Raw genomic sequence first — 222 nt, forward strand, 5'->3', positions numbered from 1 at the left:
GAGTTATGAAGTAAAATGTTTCACAACTGTACTCCTTTATTTGTACATGCTTATTGCTATAAATGTGTTTGATTTACATATATATTTTCTTTTTCACATTCTTAATAAATCCTAATTGCTGTAAAATGTATTTCGAGATTTTGTTTTATAGATGTACCACCAATTATTGTATTTTACATACAATTTCCCTCACCTAAGGTACCACCATAGAACTTCTGACAG

The sequence above is a fragment of the Penaeus monodon genome, chromosome 27 (assembly GCF_015228065.2).
Source record: "Penaeus monodon isolate SGIC_2016 chromosome 27, NSTDA_Pmon_1, whole genome shotgun sequence".
Lineage (NCBI taxonomy): Eukaryota > Metazoa > Arthropoda > Malacostraca > Decapoda > Penaeidae > Penaeus > Penaeus monodon.